Raw genomic sequence first — 9,588 nt, forward strand, 5'->3', positions numbered from 1 at the left:
AGAGAAAGGGAAAGAGATCAGTACCCTATAGGAAACAAGCTCTTGGAAAAAATTATTTTTCTTTCTTCTCTCCATCCCCACTCCCTATTTTGTACACGCAGTGGAAATCTGCACAGTTGGATTTCCTGGTTTTTCCCTGATTAACCAGAAGATTAATAAGCTGTTGTAGGATCTTCATTTTCTGAGAGTGCAAAAAACAGACATCCTCTTAGATCTGCATTCTGTTTAGGGTAAATCCTTAAAATCCTTGTGTGGTGCTTGATGACTGAACAAATAAAAAGCAGCATTTTCCAGTATTTCTCTAATTAATGGAAATGTAGAAGAGGACTTGAAACTCTTTTGGGCTTTCCTGGAGGAAAAAGAACATTGGGTAAGTTTACACAGGGCAAGGTGGAGAGGGCAGGAAAAATATTTTCCTCTTGTTATAGCATTTTACCCCAAATTATCCTGATTCATTGAAGGATGCAAGACTTTTTCAGTGTGTGCTAGCTTAATAGTAGAGACTGTGAAGGCCCAGAGCATGGAGCTCACCATGAGGAGGCAATAAATTGGCTCAGCTCCTTTCTACCAAAATCTATACCTGGCACTTGGACACAGTCTACCATTTACCAGAACCAAAATCTCTCTGTTTTAGTGAATAGAGAACTTTCTTGAAAAGTGAAGGGCAAATGTCCCTTAAGCAGAAATATAAAAATATTCTCATAAATAAATAAAAAAAATAGAAATCATGGGATAGATGCCATTTAAAAACCTAGAGTATTCAGATGGAAAACTTGCAAAAAAAAAAAAATTCAAAAATGGTGAATAATCATTGAAGACAATGAAAACCAAACAATATCTCTTCTGTATAAAGAATTATTTTTCCAGCTTACTACCTTTTGTTACAAAGACAAACACACACAAGTAGGGTCAAATAAGAGGTTCTCCTTTTTTTCTTTTTTTCTTTTTTTGGTAAGATAGTTTAGTTTTAAAAAGAAAGATCTTAGGGCCGTAAAAACTAAAGATTTCAGTTGTCTGCTTTTAATCACGTTGATAACTTTCTCGACTGAAAGTGATTCCAGGTAATATTTTTATTTATTTATTCTATGTATTTTCAGGATTAAGCTTTCTGAAATAGAGATGCTCACAATATAACCTGAGGGAAGTGTTTACAGTGATAAATAGCTTAAAAAGCCTGATATTTTATTATTATTTATAGTATATATAGTATCAAAATTGCCCATACAGCTTTGCAAGCATGTGGAAGAATATGTAGGAGCTAACAATCTAATTTACACAAACACAACACTAAATAATGAAGAATACAGGCAGAGCAGAAGACAGAAGATGCTTTGATACTAGCTGTTGGATGTGATGTGAATCCTCAAATTCGAAAGCATTCACCGTAGCCAATATAGATGGTACTGAGAGGTCAGCTTTTACCATTCAGTAGCCTAGATATCAACTACTGTCTTGACCAATTATAATTTTAGACAAGCATTTTTCTGCTCTCTCCTATTTTACTTGCCATTTGAAAGAGCTCCTTATAAATATAAGAAAAGAAGTACTCCTTTAAATGTTTCTTTAAACGTTACCTGGCAGTGATGCCCTGGAAAACAATGTTAACAAAGTCTTTCTGCTTCTATGATGACACTTTTGTTTGCAATGTTGACAATAGATGTCTTTTCTTGGTATCTAACTAGTTTTTTTTTTTTTTCTTACTGATAAAAGATGATAAATTCTGAAGACAGGCACTGTAATTTTGTATTCATCCAGAAATGTTTTGTTCCATGCCTGGAATTTGGTGGAAAGAAAATCTGAAAAATAAACAGACCTTATAATAATTGCCAGTGAGTTTTAAGGATGGAATAGAAGAAAAAAGAGAGAGAAAAAAAGTCAAGACAGGAAAATACTCTGAGAAGAAATCCAGTAATACAGTTTAAAAAACCTAGCTATTAGAGTTAATATAGATTTATTCTGAAATTTCACTTACTTGTTTATTGCAGGCGATCTGTCTATAATGCTCCTAGGTTCCCCTCCCTGCCTGGTTTCTCTCTTTCTTGCCATTTAGGATGAGCATCTGGTACAGGTGAAAAATAAGGTACAGTATTGTTCACATAACCTGTAGTCTATGTCTCTCCCTGCCACAGCAATAAACTAGATGTAGGTTTTAAGACTAGTTCTCTTTACTGTTTTTACAAATGATCTGGATGCAGGACTTGAAGGCATACTAATTTTGCAAATGATACTAAATTAGGAGGAGTTGTTTGAAAATAGAGAAATCTTGCAGTGAGATCCTGAAAAATTACAGGACTGAGCAATCACCAGCATTATGAAATTTAATAAGAGCAAGTGCCAGATAATGTGCCTGAGATGGGACAGTCCTGTAAATATATATAGACTAGGGGACAAAGGATTGAAGAGTAGACTTGTGAAAAATATTCTGGTGGTTCTTGTTGGCAACTGGAATTAATTTTGAAAAATCTGGTCTTCTGGGCGAGGTTGGGGTCCATTATGTGTTTGGTATCATTAAGACACAGTGGAATGACTCTCACAACTAGAGTGTAGGAATAGATGGATATAAACTCTTTAGGGAAGATAGGCAGGGGAGAAGGGGAGAAGGTGTTGCCCTTTACATCAGTGACCACCTGGAGTCTATGAAGCTCCGCATGGGGATACACTAGAAGCTGACAGAGAGCTTATGGGTAAGGGTTAAAGGGAAGGCAAGGGAAGGAGACACTGTAGTGGGGGTCTTCTACAGACTGCCTGATCAAGAAGACCAAGTGGAGGAGGCCCTCTAAAAACAGATAGGAGCAGCTTCACACTGACAAAACATGGTCCTCACGGGGGACTTCAACCACCCCTATATCTGTTGGAGGGACAACACAGCAGTGCACCAGAAATCAAAGAGATTCCTGGAATGTGTTGATCATAACCTCCTCTTCCATGTAGTACAGGAACCCATGAGGAAACGTACAGTGCTGGATCTTGTCCTCACCAATGAGGAGAGGCTGGTGAGTAATGCAAAGCACAAGAGCAGCCTTGGCTGTTATGACCATGAAATGGTGGAGTTCAAAATCCTCAGGGTGTCAAAGAGAGTGCTGAGCAAGCTTGCTGCTCTGGGTGTCAGGAAAGCAGATTTTAACTTTTCAGGAAACTGCTTGGCAGGGTGACAAGGGAGAAAGCCCTGAAGGGAAGAAAGGCCCAAAGAAGCTGGTTGATATTCAAAGACCATCTTCTCCAAGCCCGGAAGCAGTGCATCTTGAGAAAAAGGAAGGCAAGCAAGAATGCCAGGATGCCTCCATGGATCAGCAAGGAGCTCCTGAACTTACTTAAGCTCAAAAAGAAAGTTTATAGGGAATGGAAGGAGAAGCTGGAGACCTGGTCACAAGGGATATGGAGAAAGCTGAGATGCTCAATGACTTCTTTGCCTCAGTCTTCACGGGCAAGGGCTCTAGCCACACCACCGAAGCTGCAGATAGCAATGGTAAGAACTTGGAGAAGGTAGATCTACCTGTTATAAGTGAAGATGAGGTTCAAGATCATCTAAAGAACCTGTAGGTGCACAAATCCAGAGGGCTTGATGAGATCCATTAATATATTCTGAGGGAAATGGCAGATGAAATGGCCAATCCACTATCTATCATATTTGAAAGGTCACAGCAGTCTGATGTAGTTCCCACTAGTTGGAAAAGGGGAAACACAACTCCCATTTTCAAGTAGGGAAAAAAAGAAGAAGATCCAGGGAATTGCAAGCCAGTCAGTCTCACCTCTGTGCCTGGCAAGATCACAGAGCAGATCCTCCTGAAGGCCCTACTAAAACACGTGGAAAATAAAGACTACATGATTAGTGGTAACCAACGTGGCTTCACCAAGGGCAAGTCATGCCTGAAAAACTTGGTGGTGGAGTTACAGTGTCAGTAAATAAAAGAAGAGCAGCTGATGTCATCTACCTGAACTAGTGCAAAGTGTTTGACACTGTTCCGCATGACATCCTGGTTGCCAAGTTGGAGAAAAATGTATTTGACAAATGGACCACTTGCTTGATAAGGAATTGGCTGGATGGTCCAGGTTGCTGAAAGACCCATCCAGCCTGGCCTCAAACGGGTCCAGGGTGCGGGCATTCACAACCTCACTGGGAAGCCTGTTCCAGTGTCTCAGCACCCTCGCTCTAAAGTATTTCTTCATAATATCTAGAATAATTCTACCCTCTTCCAGTTTAAAACCATTTTTGCTTGTTCTGTCGCTATATGCCCTTCTTAAAAGGCCGTCCTGTAGTTTTTCTGTAGACCTCTTTCATGTACTGGAAGGCTGCTATATGGTCCACCTGGAGTCTTCTCTAGGCTCAGCATGTCCTTGTGGGGGAGGTACTCTAGCCTTCTGATAGTCTATACCCGCAGACACTGCATACAGATAAATAATAGTGCTTTCTTTCAGATTAATATAGCAGGTATGGATTTCCTTGTGATAAACCTCACTCCTGAGTTTCTCAGAACTTGACTAGTTATTATTTTTAAATGCCTTTGAGAAGTTAAGAAGGATATCCCAATGTCAAAACAGAACCTCTGACTACAGGAGATGGACTAAAAGAACACAAATTATAATATGTTCCCTCTTGAACGTAGTCCTAACCTACACACTGCGTGTAACAATTCCTGCCTGCACGTAGCTTGCATGTGACATGCCTTAGGACATAGGGTTTATGGAACTGGTGGCACTGCCTCTTCCCTGGTCAGAAATGTGTCTTCCTTAGTGACAAATTCATGAAGAGCTCATACATTCTGCTTTATGATCTCACTGTGCTATTGCAGCCCTTGGGAAGGGTTCTGGTACAGTGTAAATCTCGACCATACTTGATGTTGGGATTAGAGTAGGCTAAGCTAGGATGGCAGCAATTCCATATTTTTAGTTCCAATCTGAAGGGTCATCAGTCTGTTGCTGCATCTGTCTAAATGTCTAGAAGGATGAGAATGTAAAAACTCTGCTCTCTCTTTCTGTCTTTTTCCCTGTCTTCCTTTCTTTCTCTCTCTCTCTTTTACTCTTCTTTTTTTTCTTCTTCTTTTTGTAATTTACTATAGAAAAAACAGATCTTTTCAGGGGTCTATTTAAAATTCTGAAGGCATATGTATTTCTCCCAAAAGCACTACTTAGAATAACATGGCAATTTATTTCATTTAACTTGCACATTTTATTCTAATTATTTCCTGTTGATCTGCCAGTACTCTGGGGTCTATACCTCTGGTGTCTATAGCTTTCTGTCATCCTATGTACACACAACTTTAGTGGCTCAAAAGGAAGTACCTCATTGAGTTTTAAGAGTCTGTCAAGCATTTACATGTATCTTTGTGGCTTTAATCTCTGCTGCTACTGCTTTGTTTGTCATATTGATTTTGTATTTGCAGTCACTAGTTGGCCTTGGGTGGGTTATATATTGTTTACACTGCAGTAATGCCTCAAGGCAATGACAATTTTTTCAGAGCTGGACCCTGTAAAAATGTCCAACTGGATGGATAAACTGAATGAACAGTCTGCCAGAGTAACTGTTAGAACAGGTAAATAGGATTAACTATCCTGTACAAGCAAATGACAGGACTGATTCCCATTGGTTTTATTACAATAAAGATAAAATCAATGCTGACATTGGTAAGTGATGAGAGTTCAAGAAGATAATGATTTTAATTAATTTTATATGGAAAAATAAGCTGAATTTTTACATTGCCTCATTAAAAGATGACTGAAGTCACTGAACTGCAAAGAAATGACCGTCACAAAGTCTTGTTCCCAGTCAAAGTCTCCACTCTGTCCCACTGAAGATCTTGTCACATAAACCTCTTTGGCTGATCCAGCAGGTGCAATAAGCAATGAGATGCCTATCTTTTAGTAGGTAATCATAAAGTCACATGAGACAACATTTGTTTTTTACTCTTAAGGAAGAAAAACATCCCCATGACATTTCTGCATGCGTGGTTTTGGATTGATCACTGCATGATGTGACTGTGATGTGACCATGAAGATCACTCCAGTTCTGACTGCAGCACATAGCTGCCCATGTCATGGAGGGTTTGGAGAAGAAGGTAAATATGTTTTACTCTTTCTCTGTGGCATATCTGCCGTCCTTTTCTCTCCAGGGTTGTCTGTAAATAGAAAGGGTCTGTTTGGCTTAGGTTTTAGTTGCGTGAGAAGTCGCCTTTTCTTCCCTGCAGCCATTGAGATTATCCTGCCAAGGACGGAGTCTCTGGATTGAAATGCCTCTAGGCTAACATCTGATCTTCACCTACAGAACTATCTTCCTCTGCTGATCAGATTCCACATCACATCAGTGTGCCTCAAAGCAAAGGACTTTACTCAGTATCTGATGCTACATATGGTATTTCTGAGTGGGTTTGGGCACGTGCTTGCCAATATTAGAAATGCATGTATATGTCTATGTCTAATATTGTGCCTCACTACAGTTCATATCACCCAGGCACAGCTGAAGGACATACTCTCAAATCTCAGCTGATCAAAACAAACTTGTAAAACTTGTTCACGACAATTTTGTTGCTGCCCCCCTACAGCTCCCAGTGAACACAAACGGTAGCTAATGGGAGGAAGCATCGGTTTTATTATAATAAAGATAAAATGAGGGCTGCTCAGGGCTTGGCCCTGCTTGTGTGGGAGCCTCTGCATGTGGCACTTACTATCAGCCTTCTTTTAGATAGTCTCTTGAGGAGACTTTGCCAATGACCAGAACTGAAAGAAGGAAATTCCATCACAGTGGATCAGCTACCTTTTTGCAGGCTACTTTGTGGAAGTGTGGCTCAGATATGCACTCTGAATATGCACTGATGCTTTCTTCATGTAATCTTTATCAAGTTAATCATGTGAGATGTGATTATGAGTCAGAGACCTTGAATGTTACCTCTGCACTGCATTTTACCACTGACTTTGTTAGATTCCAAACATAAAGTCTGCCAGCTGCCATTTATCTCAGATGTGCCCTTTGTAGTTAGTTTAGTTGATAAAATATTCAGTATCGCCTTGCAGAACATACCTGAAGGAAAACAACAGCATAAAACCTGCTAAAGGTAACAAACTCACTGTTTCTCCATTAGCTGCTAGTATCATTATACTGACACATATCTATGTTTTGGATGATAGGACATAATAAGTGAAATTCTGACACTCTACAAACATAATTACATACATACTTGACATAGTTATTTTCTTGCCTAATTGGACAAATTTTCTATCTCATTAAATCATAGTGATTTTTGCCAATGTGATGATTTCTGCATCTGACTTTCAGGCATTTACCTGAACACCATATATTTCTGAGGAAAATCAGTCATCACATCCAGATCACTTTTCTGCAACTGTCATTCCAAGGACATTTTCATTTCCCCAGCTAGATCAAGTTAAAAAAAAATTGAAAAGTAATGGATGTAGAATAGCATGTATTCTGTTACTCTATGTTCTGAAACCTAAATTGCCTAGAGCTGCCCTGATTTCAAGCTTATGAGTCATCTAAACTCAAGCTGTAGAAATTCCAGAGGGCATGATGTTAAATAATGCATGAGTGATGTAATTTCACTGTGTATCTCATTAGCAAAATGCTGTAGGAATGAATTAGGGAAAAGAATCTAAAACTATACGGTTCATATCTCCGTATTCTTCCTTTTTTTTTTAAATATAAATGGTTTATTTATAAGTGATAAAATAACAAACTTACATTTTAAAACATTACAATGACAGTTGTTCCCTTGTTAGTAGAAAATATTCTCAGAATTTTTCTCTTAAACCCTAACCCTTAATATGCCTTACACTTTTTGAGAGTGTGGGTCTGCAGGTGAGAAGATGTGTATGCAGTATGAGTATGTATGTATAGAGAGGCTAGGAGACTACATCATGTCTCCCACAAAACCAAAATAACAACAACAAAGAAGCTTTGTCTCTTGGTTTCAAAGTTATTAATGTCTTTTTTTTATTATTTTATTAGCCCAAGCAATGTATAATATTCTACTAAGCAATCAGGTTATGCAAATAATAATCTTCTTTTATCTAGAGGTATGCATCTGTAATTAAGAGTGTCAGTCACCTTATCTTGTAAACAGTCTGTTCTTAGTACACAAATTTGAGAACTGGTGCAGATGTGCCTCTGAGAGCCAATATATCATTTTTGTTGCATCTAAAGCCTGCAATTTCATGCTTAGAACTTGGCATTGTAACCATGGTTATCTTTCAGTTTGATACAGAAAAAAGGTTTCAGCAGATTTTTTTTTTTTTTATTAGACCTATGGCAATCAAAACACATACATAGAAAGGTCAGGTTTCCAAATTTAGTATCTGATAGATATAATGGTGTTATTTATTACATGATACATGAGATTTAGGGTTTTTTTCGTGGGTATTTTTTCCTGAAATTATTCATAAACAAGGAGACTGATAGGTCATGCATAAGAGAAATGGACCTCCCTTATCATGAAGATTTTCTCTGTACAAAGAATATAAACTAGAAAACTGATATTTCGAAAAGCATTAAGTGAAAACATTGTCTGGAAGCATGTGTGCTTTCAAAGGATTATTTACTTTATTTTTAATTTCATTTCCAAATAAGCCTAGCTTGGTGTTTCTAATCTTTCTAAAAGAAATGAAATTTCACAACTTTGATATTAGCCTAGAATTTTCTACATATGTAATGAGCCTCAATATAGCAGTGTTTGTTGAATGGAAGGAGTTTACAGTAGGATAAATGAAGCAGATGACCAGTGCATCTTTACAGTCTGAAAAAAAAAATTGATTACAGAATTTCTGAGGAGTGTATAAGACTGTAACATTTTTTTAAGGAAACACTGAGTAGTTATATGCACATTCTTAGACTGCTCAGGAGCAAACAATTTTCTGTAAACTTGATGTTTCCTATGAAGAAGTGTAATATTGTTGGTGCTTATCCTAGAAGAATTGCCTCCATAAATTGCAAAAAGTTTTCACAGGCTTGAGTAAGCAGAACATTTTCATTAGAACGTTTTCATTAGAAGTCACTAGGTACTGTGCTGTAGGGAGTGTACATGTGGTGTGCAGCAGCTAGAGAACACTGTTTCTCAGAAACAGCACAGAGTCAAATTCAGCTGAACCCTCAGAGCCTCCCAGGCAGCTCTGCTGCAGAAGATTCTTTGTTCTGAGCATCCTTCCAAAGGAAAATTGGATTATCTTCTTAAATGACAGTATCTAGTGTAAGAAAGAAAGCTGGGTTGAGCATTAGCTCGAGCATTCAAACAAAAACATTTACTTCGTATCTGTTATTTTTATTCATTTGCTGGAGCACTGACCTGGTAAATGGAGGTTGCTCTGAAAATTGTACTTCCTAACTGCTGCTGTTATTCACCATACCCTATACTAAATGAGTGCCCTACTGCAGCTGACTGCTCGGGCTTGCTCAGCCCCAGAGTCTGCCTTTGAAAAACTTCTCCCTAGAGCCAAGGGTGAATTCCAAGAGCATTTGGGATGCCTGGCATTGCTCTACCATTGAACTTGGGCAGAGAAATGAAGAGTGAGTGCTATCTCCAAGCAGATAAAAGGCTCGTCAGCATTCAAAACAGCCCACACTTAATCAACATGGGTGGAGTATTG

General features: G+C 38.4%; 1 long non-coding RNA gene across 1 annotated transcript; it reads right to left on the minus strand.

The window, feature by feature from the left end:
* Nucleotides 1-47: 47 nt before the first annotated feature.
* Nucleotides 48-2,169, minus strand: LOC109367028. Its single transcript, XR_004159394.1, has 3 exons — nt 1,973-2,169; nt 1,575-1,796; nt 48-349 (listed from the first exon to the last, which is right to left on the minus strand). It is a non-coding gene; the product is annotated as an uncharacterized LOC109367028 (long non-coding RNA).
* Between the last annotated feature and the right edge of the window lie 7,419 nt (nt 2,170-9,588).

This window comes from Meleagris gallopavo, chromosome 3, assembly GCF_000146605.3.
Source record: "Meleagris gallopavo isolate NT-WF06-2002-E0010 breed Aviagen turkey brand Nicholas breeding stock chromosome 3, Turkey_5.1, whole genome shotgun sequence".
Lineage (NCBI taxonomy): Eukaryota > Metazoa > Chordata > Aves > Galliformes > Phasianidae > Meleagris > Meleagris gallopavo.